This window comes from Ixodes scapularis, unplaced genomic scaffold (genome assembly GCF_016920785.2).
Source record: "Ixodes scapularis isolate PalLabHiFi unplaced genomic scaffold, ASM1692078v2 PGA_scaffold2__306_contigs__length_199485367, whole genome shotgun sequence".
Taxonomy (NCBI): domain Eukaryota; kingdom Metazoa; phylum Arthropoda; class Arachnida; order Ixodida; family Ixodidae; genus Ixodes; species Ixodes scapularis.
In genome coordinates, this window is record NW_024609857.1 from 165,994,322 (window position 1) to 166,009,046 (window position 14,725).

Sequence of the window (14,725 nt, forward strand, 5' to 3'; positions counted from 1 at the left end):
AAAGTTGTGTGATTTTCTGAAAAGTTCAATGTGAAAATGGAGCCCATTTTACTCGTTTTCGGTTTCTGGTGCCATAGGGCCCCATGTATTCGAAAACTCCTTCGGCCGCCATTTTCCCATTGAAATTTTCAGAAAATCACGTAACTTTTGAATAAGGTATCGGATCGGGCTGAAACTTTGGCATCTGGTTGTGACGTCTAGCGCAACCTTTGGGCGGAGAATGAGCGTTCGGCGATGCCTAGTTTATTTTTGCGGAAAAAAATCGTGTAATTTTTTTTGTGACACCCTGTACTTACAGGTAGCATTGTTTAGCCCCAAGCTCAAAATATTTGTGGTTCAAAACCATTTGAAGTGATGCCTATAACCGGTGACAGGTTTTGATTGCAGTAGATGCTCCTCTTTATCGATATAGCAAGGATGACGCGCTTCAAGCGCTTGATCCTGTTTACGTCAGAATTAAATATGCCGAGTGTCACGCGAAAACAGTTCCCAAGACAGCGGAATGAGGGCTGCAGCAAAGCGGCCTGGTTTTAAATCTGTGCCGCCCGTGTGGGGCGCACATGTGGCTTTATTGAACTACTGCTCTAGAATGACAGCGAACGCCTTTCATAAAAGTGAGTTAAATATGAAATTTCTCGTAGTTTTTTTTATACGAGTGAGCTTATCCCGTGAGGCTTTCTCCTGGACTCGCGTTTACTCGGTCGCGTCTGTGTGCCTTCAACAATAAGAATATTCCTCAAAGTTTGCAACTTAGGAACTCCACATATCTGTGAAAAATAAGAAAATATATACACATCACTATGTGCTGTCCTCACCTTGAGTGTCGTGCATCTACAAAAATGACTAGTGGACTCGACGGTGAGAAATTATTTGGGTAGTCTATTCAGAGCTCCTTCAGTCCCCTCGCGGGAAAAGGAATTTAGTCAGAGGCGGCTCTCGCGAAGACTGAGCAATAGCAGTGTTACCACAGCGTGCGCGCAAGATATAAACACCTTAGGCACATTTTAACTATTTCAGAAATAGTAAACATTTAGGTTAATTTTCGCGGGTCTTATATTTATTAAATCACGAAAAGGTTGCTACGTGTAATCAAATCAGAGCCTCACCTACTCACCCAGAAGCTTCCGTAAGTACTTCAACACGAACTGCGGCCCTCCCTTGTTCGCGCGTGAGTCACGCTTATTTGCCGCTCGTAAAAATAGAAACCTGGTGAGCGCGATGAAACAGCAGGCAGGCTCACGGCATGACGCCAATGTACCACTGCATCAAAGCTGACACCAAATGCCGCTTTGTTGAACCATATGGGTTTGATACAAAATCCCCATTACATGACTCTCGCGCGGCGTTAGCAAAAAAAAAAGAACAAAAAGAAAACAGTGAAGTCAAAATGAATGCGCACACTCCTTTACGTCACAGGGATGTTGAAAAACAAATATAATCTTTTGCCCCATTGCGCTGGCGAGCATTTGGATTCATTAGACATTTTTCAGACTTGCGCGTCATCTATCGCACGTTGCGCAAACGTGCTTCCGGAATGGCAAGCATGGCGACACATCTTTGAGAAAATGACAATGAAGTGCTTTGAGCAAGGGAGTCTACCATTCGCTCTCTTGTTTTTTTTTTCCCTAGGTTTTAAACATACGTACGCATATCCTGACCTGGAAGTTTTGTATCGGCAAGTGGAATTATGGTTGTCTTCTACCACCAAACGCCTCTGAATGTAAGGAGCTAGGTCTTCATCCGAGAGAGCAGCGAGCATTGGGATGATTCATTCTCTGACATTACCTTTGGCAATATACCCGTTGCTCTAGGGCAGGGGGCGTTAGCGCGTCTGCAAGACGCGACCATGTTATGCTGGCTGCACCATTTAGGCGATATGAACCTAAGTGCGCCGCTGTAACGTCCAATTATGCACGTGTCACGTTCAAATACAAGCATCTGTCAGCATCTGTAGACGCGCAATATTAAAACGTGTCAAAAATTAAAAAAAAAATTAAAATAATTATGGACCTTGCGGCCTCAGCATCTCATCAAACATTACTTTCAGCTTCATTATTAGTATTACTTTTTGTCAAAGCCTCTGTGAGAACGTATTTTTCACTTTACGTTATAGCGAAGCAGAAACTACGTGCAAAAGCATGTTCCTCTGAACGATGCGCGCACTGCACGAGCGTGAGTGCTCAGCAGGGACACTAAAAGTCAAATTTGGGGGTTTTACGTGCCAAACCAACGACGGGCATCTGGCACGCCCCAGCGGAGGACTGAGGATTAATTTGGACCACCTGGGGATCTTTAAACGTGCAACCGAAAGCTCGGTTACACGGCGCCTCCTCTGAAATAAGCCTCCGTCAGATTGCGGGCACCTCGGCTGGGATTCGAACCCGCCAGATGGAGATCCGTAGGCCAGCATCCTCGCCTCGGAGCCACCGAGGCGGCTACAGGGACACTAAAAGCTCGGAGCTTCCTCTTGTAGACTCTGCTACGCTGGCAGTTATAACGGGACGGGCTGTGAACAAATATTGTGGGGAGGATTCATTACGCATGTTCGAAACGGGAGCCACAAATATTATATTTTGTTGGCCTGGAGCACTGCTCGAAACTTGAGACCTACAGGCTTGTGCCTAACGGCAAACCCCACAGAAGACAGCCCTGCTGCCGCTCCAAACGCCTCACCTAAATTTTTTTTTTACTGGAAACATTCCCACATGGACCAGGACAATGACTTTGGAGGACCATGGTACATCTCTGGAAATCGGGAACGAGTCCGAAGAGATGACTCATACCCCAATTCTGGCACAGCGTGTGTGTCACACAACGTCTCCAACAGTCTCACCGTCGTATGTGCCCCGACCGACTCAGAGAAGGAACTGACTTTCCTCAGCAGTCTCAATTTCACACAGCCTCTTGAAAAGATAAGTCCGGAATGCATTCTTCAAGTTCGCTACAATCAACGACTCAACATTATTGCAGTTGACGTCCGAAATGGTCATGCAGCATAAGTCCTGATGAACAATAAATCACTCTGCGGAATCCATGTTTGACTACACTTTTCGTTGTCAGGGGAAACGGGCATCGGAGTAACTCATGACGTTGATGAGGATGTCACCGATGAAGAACTGACACAATACCCACGATTAGAAGCAAACTTTGTCAATGTGTGACGACTTGGAAAACCCCCAGTCGTCAAAGTCGTCTTCAGCAGCAGCACCTTCTAGGCTATGCCATACAAGGATACCTGCGACACTCTGTGGTCCAATTCAAAGAGAAGCCCATACAATGCTTCAACTGTAGATGTATCGGACACAAAACGATCGACTGCAAAAAAATCCAAGCATGCAATCGATGTGCTCAGAACCAGGTTCTGACAGCCGAGGGATGCACGTCCAGCTAAGTGAAATGCATTAAATGCAGCGGCAATCATGAGGCTACATCAAATATATGTCAAAACTTGAAGGAAGAGAATCTGTAGCTACATCTTCACGAATGAATAAAGTAGGGTTTTGTGAAGCAAGGTCCGCCATCTCCCGTCAAAAGACGACCAGGGAAATCACCGAGGGTACCAGAAGAAGATCAGAGCCAAAGCCAGACGAAACTGCTAACGACGCTTATGTTTCGGCGCTCAAAATAACTTACCAAAATGTTGAAGAAAAGATTGACGCAAATCACATAACAAGTCAGATCTTGACGCAAGCTTCGTCAGAAAAATCTATACATCAGCCATCATTCGACGTAAAAAATTTCAAAACGCCCCTTTGCCAAGAAATACCAAGTTGTAAAAGAATATACCGCTAGCGAAACAGTGACCCTGAAAAAAAAGCTCCTGGATGGATATCAATCATAAGGACTTGTGCTAACATTGCACTTGCAATTTGGACCAAAATTGAAGCTTCCTGGGCCGGTTCCCTTTCATCTATCATGCAGACAATTCTTCCCATTTTAGGAGGTTGTTAGTAGGACCACTGAACATATAGGAGCATCGTTAAAACGAAAAGACGCCCCGAAGTGTAGAACTTCAAGTGTATTCCAACACTTCGGCACAGCGCGCCACAGGCATAGTCAACTTCGGCAACAGCGCGCCAACGGACTGCGCACACGACTTGCATAACTGCGGCGAACGCTCACCAACAACAAAGATGATGTTCTGTCTCTTCAGGAATCTAATGTCTTACCCGGAGAGACACGCTTATCACTTCATGTTTTATATCATAGATCAACTATAAATCTCAATAGAAGATGACCAGTGTCTGTACTTGAGCGAGCTGAAATACTTCACTGTGAGCTTGGCCTTTCGGACCTATGTACTCCATTTGAAGGGTATGTTGGAGTGACGATCAAAATTGGAACGAATGAAACGACAACTGCTTCGGCGTAGACCTCGCCACAATGCCTCTGGGACACCAAACCGATTAAAGAAATTTGTAAAAGAAGCCAAGGTAACTTAGTTTATCTGTGGAGACTTTAATACTCCAATAAAATATAAGGGGGCACTCGCACGGATGCAAGAGAATGGCAGGTAGAGTCAACAGCAACAGCGTTCAATCTTCGAGCTCTGAACGACGGTTCGGCTACATTATGCCGACGGTACACAAAGGCGAGCACCCTTGACATAATGCTGGGCTCGGCAAAACTCGACGCTCTCTGGACAGTGGAGCAGTACACGAGGGGAAGTTACAATTTTTATATCAAAGGGATACTCCGCGGCGCGGCTCCGAAGACCCTCAAGGAGTGCGAAGTTGTTAACTGGGATTTTATTCGTCACACGTCACATCCACCATAGATAGTAAAAGCTATACAGATATCACTACTTGCATTACGGAATGTTTGCAACACGCAACCCGCATCGTTAAGATTCCAGCGACACGTTCTCCACCTCCCCTTGAGTGGCGTAATATCTGAGCCGCTCGGCGACAATCCCAACGAAGGGCACTCCTTACAGACGCCTTTTGGGATTGCTCAGATTACCACTCCAAAGGTGCTTGCTTCCGACGCCTCTTAAAAAAGCTTGTAAAGTGGTAGTGGAGTAATGACTGTGTATCGCTAAGTCACTTTGGGGAGGAACGCGTGCGTGGGCGCTCGTTCGAGCGCTTAAAAGGGACAATCTTCCACAACATCTCATTACAACACTTCCAATCAAGACTGGTCCAACCATAACCAAAGTGGCGGAGTATCTGGCGGACGAGATTGCTTGATCCTCTACTACACAGTCTGCACACCAACAGACATCGAATGCCCCGCAGTTAACCAGTGTTCCTCCAAAGACCAATATGATATTTGTCAACTAAACCGACTTCACTCTGGCAGAGTTTGCACACTCTCTTCATTGCACGAGAAGAAAGAACAATCCAAGTATTGACGGTATAACGAGCCAGATAAGCAAACCCAGATACTTTTGAGCAGCTCAAAGCCACCTGGAAAGTGAGAAACTCCCAAATATATGGAAAGAGTCAAGAATCATCCAGATACCAAAACAAGGAAAACCATTGGATGAAATCTTATCCTATAGGCCTGTCTCGTTGACAAGCTGCCTGGGAAAACTTCTAAGACGCATGGTTCTCCGGCACCTCACATGGCTTTTAGATCCAGCGAATGCTTTTCCACGTTCATTGGCGGGTTTTCGAGCAAAGAGGCGCAAAGAGTCTGCAATTGGAGACCTCGCGTCGACCCTTGATGAAGACATGGTCACTGGCCGAATTGTACGCAGTCTTCCTAGACATTAGTCGCGCGTTCGACGCCCTGCGTTATCCTATCGTCATCCACCGACTCAAGTAGTTCGGTATCTGTGGCCGAAACCTCGCCTTCATAGAGTCGTTCCTCACTGAACGGAGCTTCACTGCCAAGATCCCTGGTGTAACTAGCACTTCTCGCCAACACAAAAAGGAGTTCCCCAAGGCAGTCTACTCAACCCCCTACTTTTCAACGTGGCGACGACAGCACTTTGTCACTGCTTTCCGACCAGCCACAAAACCCTGCATGTCGGCATGGCAATATACGCCGATAAAATTGCCATGTGGTGCGCGGATCTCTTTGAAACTGCCGTAACACCTGAAATCGACATTAGGTAGCTCTAGATGCTACGGCTCTGATTATTTAAAAACTCGGCCTCTCACTATCAGTGAAAAAACTACGTCGCTCATTCAGAGACCAGTAGGACGAGAACCCGAGCGCGCACTGCGGGAAATCGTTGCCGGAACTCCTGTTGAGAGTTAGTAACCATCTCTATCTTGGGGTGGAGATGGATGACCGCGTGACCTGGAGACCTGAGGCTCGGATTTCTTTGAAATGATGTCGCGACCTACAAGTCATACATCTTGGAGGTCCTTCGTGGAGAGCGCCTCGACGCACACTCCTACAACTGCACAAATGTCTTATAATGTCCAGGATCCTGTACTCCCAGCCACTCCTAAGCATTGGAAGGCCCCAGATGCGGGACACTGACAATTTTCCCAGGAAGGCGCTGCGTTGCTGCTTCGGACTTTCACCGACTTCAGTAAACAACCCGACCGTGGCTGTGGCAGAACAATGGTCTTTATCCTTAAGACTTGAGAAGAGAGCAATGCCTCACATTGCTTGAATTAACAGTGCTCCCATGGTGGCCAGTATGAATGCCCACCAGTTGGACTTTACAAATTCTCACCTAGGACAGCTGGCATCTAAGTTCCAGCACGAGATTGGAGCACCAGTGGAATATTCATATCGTCCTCCCCTAAACTCAAAGTGTGCGCCGTTGTTGATAGAGGAAACACTACCGATTTTCCAACGTAAGGTGGATGTCCCCACACTTGTTGCCCAATCAATCACGCTCAAACGTCTGGAGGAAGCTAGCGGTGATTTGAGCCACGTACACATGGACGCCAGTTTCAATTCGTTCAAGAGAACAGAAACTGTTGATATTACTCTCCCAGAAATGGACTTAGAAGTGTCTGGCAGGCTTAAAGCCGAGACATCACCGATTACAGCAGAAATTGTTGCCATCTGGGCAGCGCTCGAGTCCATCAAAAACATCGCCCCGCTAACCAAAGCTGTGGTACCCATAAACTCTTAAAATGCACTGCAACCACTTCAACGTCTTGAGAGGGCCACCCCACTGTTAAATAGAGCAGCTTCAGCAGCTCCAACGGTGGGAGACCTTGGCTGGAGTCTGTCTTGGCAGGAGATTCTATCACACTTTGGAATTCCTGGCAACGAGAGAGCAGACGAGCTTGCTGCGCAGGCCCATAACGACGGTGACTCTACACATTCCTTTTAGTTTGCTTTAATAACGACTACATACTTAAACACACCCGTTGGCTTTTGGACTATAGTGCATCGGACGTTCAAACCAACTCCGTATTAGCGGAGAAGCGGTCACGTGCACCGAGCCACCTTGCAGATGCCGAGTTTTCGACGCATCATGTTTCTTGTTTTGCTTTTGTGAAATATACATCTTACACTAAAATAGAACAAACTGGAAGATTCCCTGACCATTCAACAGTATGTGTAGCCACCGTAGACAGCATAATCGCGTCGTTTTATTACGCGAGCGATGTTTTGAGACATGATTTTAAAGTCTAGGAAGAAGACGACACAGAGGACGATCGCGTAAGTCGGGCATCTGGGGGTCTTGCGGAAGCGACGGTCGTTCCTTGCAGTGCGGCCTCAGATCCAACATGGCTGGCCTGGAAGCATCATTGCAGTACTCTGCTTCGTAAGGCGGAACAGATACAGTTACTCCAGCCTACACCTCTAATGTCTCCCTCCTTTAACTTCACCCCAAAATAAAGAACAACAACAACAGCCCGTCCTTGAGGTTACGGGCAGGACGCTGCAGTGATTACGTGATGCCCCACTACTTCTGTGTCTCGCAGCGCAACCAACGGTGTAAATATTCAGATTCTGTTGTAATGCTATTCAATCAGAAGTGTCTACAGTGAATCTTGGAGAAATTGTAGCGTTTTACCGGACCATCCAATTATCAAAATCACAGAGCCTGTGCGGCTAGCTTCTACCGCGGGCTATGTAAATTTTCTGTATGAAGCTCACGCTTACTGTAACAAAGGGGTAGGGAAACGAAGTGACGTAGCCGCGTGCTCTCTTCTTCGTTTCAAACTCAGCCCGCCAGAAGCGCAATGCGTATCGCGATCGTGACGACGAGTGCCTCTCTACGGCCAAGGGTGCTGTAGTTGCCTGGGTAGCTAAACTCGTCGACCACAACTTTGTGTCCGAAAGTTGCGGAACGCGCTAATTGGATTCTCGCGACGCTGACGTCAAGCCGAGCGAGGTGTCAATCATCCAAGCTCTCTCGGTGCTCAAATTCCAGCGAAAATGTAAAACCCAAAGTCGTAGCGAGCCCCATCGAAGCGCGTGCGAGCAACACCGTGGTGCCAGCCAATTGAACGGCTGCACTGATGACGTCTCGCCCGAGTGTCCCTACATCCGTACGCCGCGTTAGAGTCAATGATGCGTAGATTGTACCTAGGCGGCCGGTAAATACTCTGAACTTTCTCGTCGCAAGATCTTCGTTTGTGGAAGTTATTGGTGACGACAAAGTGACGTTTCACAACTTTGGGAAGGAGTTATTTGAGGCCAAAATCTTCGCTTAGGAATCGAGGCGAAGATCGAACTTTGAGATGTTGTGGATCCGTGCGCGGTGTACGCGGGCGGCTTTATAGAGCTCATCTTCCGCCACTGTCAACAACGCAACCGGGGTCAACCACAGGCGGTTTGTGTAGCGACGTCGGTAATGTCCGAGAGATGAGGGAAAACGGGGGATAAAAAAAAAAAAGCCGAAGAAAGGTAAATAAAAAAAATTAAAGACGTTTACAAATTTTTGTAATGCGAAATTAGAGCTCAACTCTTGAGGGGGAATAAGGGAGGGTACGGAGAGGAGGGTATGCCCCTCCTCCTCCCCACTTCCTCTCCTCCCCTTCTCCTCCCATTCAGTTTCTCCGCTAAATTTAGCAGGGAAACGGACATCACATGGCAATCTAGCGGAGAAGGGAATTGGCGTTGAAGTCACGTAGCTGGGAATTGAATTGGTGTTGAGGTCGTGTGACGTCAATTTCGCGCTAAATTTAGCGGGCCGGTTACGCCGACGGCAACGCTCACGCCGCGAAACCCGGAAACGGGCGCCGAAGAGCTGCGCTCTAAATAAAAAATTAAGGTACGACCAACACACACACACACACGCACACACACACGCACAAACAAACAGGAGTCTCAAGAAGGGCCGTAGAAATTGTTCGGGAGAGAGAGAGAGAGAGTAGGCGATGGTGGTGAAGAAGGGGGATATTCCTTTCCCCTAATATTTTATTATAACTCTCTGAAATGCTATGGTGGTTCGGGGCTGGGAAGATACCCCCCCCCCTTCCACCCTTATGCCCCTTGCCCCCTCTTTCGACGCAACTGGGGGAGGGGGGGCTAAATCCCCCCCCCCTTCCTCCTGTTTTGACGACCCTGCTTAGAGGTGTTCCAATGAGCAATGACGAGGAACAGCACAGCCTGCAATTTTTGAAATAACGGTTCAAGAGATTCTGGAATTAAAACGGCTCGCGTTCCATGAACTCAAGAGTGGCCATGGCAGACTTTCAAGCGAAAGACTCGTGCCAGGGCACGTATATAGTGTGCGGGCGCGTTCAGTGACGTCATTTTATAGTTGATACCTTTGACGATGGAGTCAGGATTATCAGTTGTGAACGACAAATTTGATGGTGCGTGTTCAAATCGACGATGTCAAGTTTAGTGTCCTTGCGTTCTTGAAGCATCACCGCCAATATTGACAACCTGACTTTACTTTTGTTTCATTATTTCCGTTGATAAACATACTTAATCCCAAACTGACGGATCTTCGAATGTTTACCATAAAATGATTTTATCCCGCCGATGAAGAAACAACTGCCCGGAGGCGAAATTCAACCGAAAGTGGACAATGGTAATCGGCTGGTTGTGACCTAGCCAAGTCGGGCTACACTTTGGCCAGATTCGAAAGGCCGAGATAAATCAAAAGAACGGCAGGGACGCTTTTTAGTAAATTCTGCTTTATTGTCGAAAATAAGAACGATACCAGACTATCAACCTCGACGGTGTTGATTTTAAAATTCAATTTCCAAGCATCTATCGTGCTTTTTAGAGACCATCAAACATGACGGTCGCAGCTGATAATCTTTGTTGTGACGTCACACGTATGAGCCACGGTCGTCTCCGCGCGCTCTCTAGTGCTGCTCTTGTTCGGTGCCTAGGGAGGCGTAGGGATGTTTCGTCCCCTCAACGGAAATCGTCACGAAGACAGACGCATCTGCGTGTTTGTGAGAAAAGAAAACTTCGCAGCAATCTTTCGGCTCCTCCCCCCACTATGTCATGACACAAAGAATATTTTTTTTTACGAGTTTAGCGACCCTATGCTGTTTGGTGGCGTCAACGCGTGACAATGTATAAAGCCCCTTCAGGCTTTAAAAGTAGCGCAACATGCGCTGGTGCAAGAGTCACGTGCAACGCGCAGCCCTTGGGAAGATCATGGCGGCTCAGCGCAGCACAGATATATAGACCTTTTCCACAAGGGCGCCGCCATCTTGAATTGACGTCACTTCCAGTATGGGCGAAAACGTAACTTTGCCGTTGCCACGCCAATAGAAGACATTTAGGATATAAGCCTAACCGTCACACATTCTCTTTTTGGCTCGCCTCTTTTTTTTTACTAGTTACAGGTTGAAACGTTTTACTTTTTTTTCGTCGCCCATACTGGAAGTGACGACAATTCAAGATGGCGGCGCCCTTGTGGAAAAGGTCTATAGTCGGATGCAACCTGAGAACAATCTTTTAGCTCCACCCACAAGCGCATTGCGCCTATCTGAAGTGCCTCCACCGTCGAGAAAGTAGTTCGCTAGCAACGTTGCTTTTTCTTCCTCCAGGAAACGTGTCTTAAACTACTACATTATTTATTTAATTCATTCAGGACATTGAAATAAGTTAGAATACGTTTTTTTGTCAACGAAATAGTTGTTTAGTAAAGAAAGAAAGTCATGTCCAATGTACCGTCTTCCCAATTCATTTTCTCTCCAAGATACTGTCTAACATACCGTCTTCCAGCGCCTTCGATCTGCTCCGATTGAGGGAAAGCCGCTGGGGAAAGCGAAGCACTTCTAGTTCCTGCAAATAAATATTTAGTGATTTACTTAGTTTTGTGGGCTTTGCGCACGAAATGTGTGCTTTATTTTGTTGGATGAATAGAAAACAAGAATAATTATACTTTTCGGGTTTTGACAAATCGGCACCCTCGCAAGTCATCGACACCACCACCGCGCCCCGCTCTCCTTGTCTTCCGTCATGGATCCCACTGAGGTGACATCGAAAAGCGATTCCTCTGATTCTTCTTGGACGAAACAGCCTGGTGCAGCCTTACCGGCGACACCAAAGCGGTTCTTCAAGAAGCGCAATCCAACGAAGCAGACGACGTCCGGCGTAGCTTCTCACCTCTCAGCAGTGCTAAGCCTCGCGCCCGCTTCGAAATTTTCGTTGGCGATAGCGTCGCTGGATTCTCACGTTGTCGCGCAAAAACTGCTGCAAACGCAAGCCGATACCATTAAGATTTCGTGGCGTAACCTCGGGTACGTAAAACACGGTGCAAAAAAGCAGAATAATTGTCACGAGAAACTAGCGTCGCGTTGCTAAGGCCAGCAGCCATGTTGAGCTTTTTTTTTTTTTTTTTCAAAAGGATCGCGATTGGTTCACGGAATCGTGACGTCAAGAACACGATTGGCTGGCGTTTCTCGGCGTAGGATTACATTTTCCTCTGAGAGGCGTTTCCGGTTTTTCCTTAGCTTGCAACCGACTATAGTGTACTCACTGATCTCTATTGTAGTAGGCTGGATCGCGGACCGTGGCCTCAGCAGGTGGGGTCGAGTGTCGCCACCGGCGGCCATTGATTGACACCAGCCAATGCATGGGACTCTATGGGAAGAACGAGAAAAAGGGACGTTTTCCCCTGTTTCTAAGCTGTTGTCGGCACTGAAACTTTTTGGATGCTTTTCGTTAAGGCCGTCAAATACCTTGTGTACAAACATTAAAACTGACAGCCCTCGCAGTTCTTATAAATAAATATTTTGTGGTCGAGAGTGACTCCGCTGTAGTGCACCTCAATGAGGCGAAGGTTACCTAGAGTTATCGCAGACTCGGAGGCGGTTTCGTTGAGTTGGGCTTAGCAGACGCCAAGGTCGAAGGCTTTGCTACGCGGAATTCGCTCACTCCTGGAAAGCCGCTGTCGAGATGAAACTTCTTTGTCATGCATCAACTTCTGGGCTTCCCCGAGGACGGTCTCATTGACGGCAGGTTCCTTTGTTTACTCCACTACGAGAGCAAGCTTGCCAGCTCAGCCGTAGGTGCTGCGGTACGTTTGATTTTTTTAACCGGCGTCCGAACGCTTCACAAATACCGATTCGATCGCAGCACACCATAAAATACTCGCCTCGGAGCACAGCGTATATGCTTCAGTATTCTTACTTTTGTGCGTTTCTCCCGTAGACTTGCGTGTATTCCTTGGTGTCAAGCCATGGCCGCTGGTGGCGACACCGACGGGCTCCCGATCCGCGATCCAGCCTACTGCAATAGAGATCAGTGAGTTTACTAGAATACGGGGTGGTGTTGGGATCGGAGCGGCTCGCGTGAGGCATGTGGGGGGAATCGCGATGGGAGTCGCCACTGGCGCATCGGCAATAGGTCAGTATGGTGATAGTTGTGCGCGTGCACCGCGTGCATGATCACGTGCGGCGGAACGTGCGGACTGTAGCAACTTTCTGCTGACCTGTCGACTTCAGCGCCGCGATTATTGTCTACACGCGCAGTCTCGCATGTTCCAATTGTCTAGTTGCGTCTATTCAAACACTACCCCGTATTCTAGTGCACTGTAGCAATGAGCTAGATCTCAGACGACATGTTCTTCCTAGAATTCGCGCGCGGCATGTGTCTCGAGCATTTCCACAACAATGAATGGCGCCACTTTTTCTAGTATTAGCCCCGAGATTAGGATGCCTACATGTCTGTCTGTCTCAGGGTGAAGACATTCATTGTTGCCCTGAATGTGTCAGCGCGTGACGCTCTCGCGCACTCGGTGCGGGACTTGGGTGGTAAAATGGCGCCTATGCATTAGCCAAAGGTACGCGCTCGAGCTGAGTGACACCGGATTGCGCGCCCTTCAAAATGCATAAAAAAACGATTGGGCACAAAAATGGCTGAGATGTCACCACTCACGCAAAAGCGCGCGTGTGTATGAAGGCACTCTACCCGAGATGTTTTGGTAGCGCCTTCCTTAAACCCACGTGATAGCACCTGGTAGTACACAACGCTAAAGGCAAAGACAACGCTTGTTCTTGTCTTGCACGCGGTCGCGAGAGCGGGCGCAGTGGGAAGCAAAGTACCTTCATGTAGTCAGCCAGGCGTTTAGACGTATAAACCTTGTGAATTTGCCGCCTCGCGAAAGTACAGTGCCTTATTTCACTGAGATGGTGCACGCTTCACGTTAATATTTATGCGGTGGTACATGCGATGAAAAATATACTAAACATACCAAATAAAAGCTAGCATAACTTAGCTGGCTCTTGACATACGGAAAAACTCGAGGAAGTCCCGGCCGTCGGGGTCCTGGTACATCCGTCGCACAGTGGTGGCGTACTCGCCGAGCGTCTTTCTAGACCTCAACAGCGTGCAGATCGCCCTTCGCTGCTTCTTGCTGATACTCAAGCCCTGCTCACATGCAGCCGCAAAAGCAGTCAGTCGAGTCATGTTGACGGTTCTTGCATTGCTGACGTACTACCTTACCACACAAAAGTTCATTAGCTCAGCAATCCCAGCTTCGTACGTGGGATCCTCACGAAACGCCATCACGAAAGCAAAGGAATGAAGACGGCGCGACGGCGCCGACAGCGCAACCAGCGCAACGATCCCACAGATTAATTTTCAATGGACACTCGCTCGGGACCAAAGCTGCATTTGGATTGGTCGTCATTTCACCGCCAGAGAGCGCTCGTGCCTGCGTGCGCGCGTGCGCGCTCGCCCGAAACTGGCACCGTCCAAACCAAACCGCACGGTTCTGACTTAGAAAACGCGCCGGAAACAGCAAAACGTCACGAAATACGTCATATCCGGGGCGCGCACGACCTATAGCCGCAAAAAGAAGTGTTGGTTTGGATCGCGCTTACCGTCGGCGCTCTAGTGTCGCGCGCTTTAAAGGCGTTTTCCCACCTGGGTGCCTCAAGATCTGGAGGTCCTAGTGGTCATAAGCATGGACTCAATCTTTTTCGGCGGTCTGGCCAGGACCATGGGGGAGATAATCCCAGCAACAAGAGCATCGCAGCATCTCTCTGCCTGTGACTTTTGATTAGCGTCACGACAGGCGAGTCCTCGTGCCACCAGGTGTTAGGGATGCCACTCGAAATACGCATTCTTCTTACCTATTCCTTAATTGGTAATAGTAAGTGAAACAGCAAAAACACTACTAAGCCTAATATGAAAATGGCATATTCAAATCTTGTGTTGGATGGAGTTCGAATTGCAAAAATGAGTCTGCAGACATGATAAACATGTGAACTTAAAGCCCGCAGATGTAGGTTCGACGGTATCACACAAATAACTTCCCGTAGATGGCTTCGCTCATGATATACCCAATCAAATTTTAAAAAAATTATTGTGTTACGTTGGTGTCATTAAATTTATGTACCTATCATGCCCAGCAGTCGAGAGATGTGAGTAATAAAAAAAC